We start from the raw sequence: 1,301 nt of genomic DNA, 5'->3' as shown, positions 1-1,301 counted from the left end.
GTTTTGGTGGGTCTGTTGTTTTTGCACTTACTACCCATCCCTAGCGTTCCTCTGCTTCGCTCTGTGCTGGTTGCTGTATTTATTTCCTGCCCTTGCCTGAAGGATGCCTGTGCAAGGTGTCATCACTGTTAAGTCTCATCCCAGGAGGTAGAGATGGTGCGCACAGTGGGTATGCAACAGTTCCAACCTAATGGGAAATACAGTTAACTACATCTGATAAGTATATCCCCAGGATTATATTATATCTGCTTCTCCTTTTTCAGATCTCAGAGTTGTAGAGAAACCCTAAGACTCTTTTCTTTTGGATTCCTGGAGCCTTGGCTGAATTTTTGGGTCTGATGGAAGATTCACTGGACAGCTGGATTTGGATGTCCTGGGTGTTTTAATCCATTATGGACACTGAACACTGGAAGGATGTCTCAGCATGGAGTTTGGTACCTGTCATCTTACCCCGCAAAGGAGGAGGAAAACCTTTCCAAAAGATGTCTTTTGTTTCATGGGAGCAGGGACAAAATGTAATACTGCACTGTATTTGTGACATCTTTCACATGGAGGATTTATGGGCAGAACTGTGCTATGGGCTGCATAGAGCTAAAAAAACACATGCCTATGACAGTTTGTCATGAAGTAATTTCCAAGATGGTTACAAGAGAAGCCTCCTCTTCACCACACTGCAGCAGCAGGTGGCTGACTTCTGCAGCACAGCCCTCACCCCACTGGAAGATACAGCTTTTACAACCCTGTTCAGCACTATTAACAGTTTTCCACATTTGCTACTGGAGACTTGCAACACTGCAGTTCACGAGCCATGTAATGGCCTGATACCAAAACAATGAACATACTTAATTTCTGTTTTGAATGTACTTCAAATTCAATGACTACTTCATTGTAAACCCCGAGGCACACTTGACACTAGTGCCATTGAAAACACCCTGTAGCACCTTGAGAAAAGAGGCAGATGCACATTGCTTCAGGCTGCATGAAATGCAATAACAAAACAGGGTGCAAGTGCCTCAACTCACTGCCTTCAGGCTAAGCTTCCCTTTACCTCAGTTTCACCAGAAATGTGATTTCATCAGACCCAGCCACTGAAGACATCCAGCATTCCTGGACATCCAGCTCTTCTGGATTTCTCTAAGGACCTGAAATACTGGAGTTAAAGGAATCTCTTTGATCACCCTCTTACATTTTTTTGTCCTCTTGTTTCTTTTTTTCTTAAATCAGATACTCAGAGGATTTCAGACACTGAATTCAGCAATTGCTTCCAAAGCATTCCAGACAGAAAACACTACAAAGGAAAG

This window comes from Aythya ferina (assembly GCF_964211825.1).
Source record: "Aythya ferina genome assembly, chromosome: 1".
Taxonomy (NCBI): Eukaryota; Metazoa; Chordata; class Aves; order Anseriformes; family Anatidae; genus Aythya; species Aythya ferina.
Note: the sequence above shows the minus strand (reverse complement) of the source record.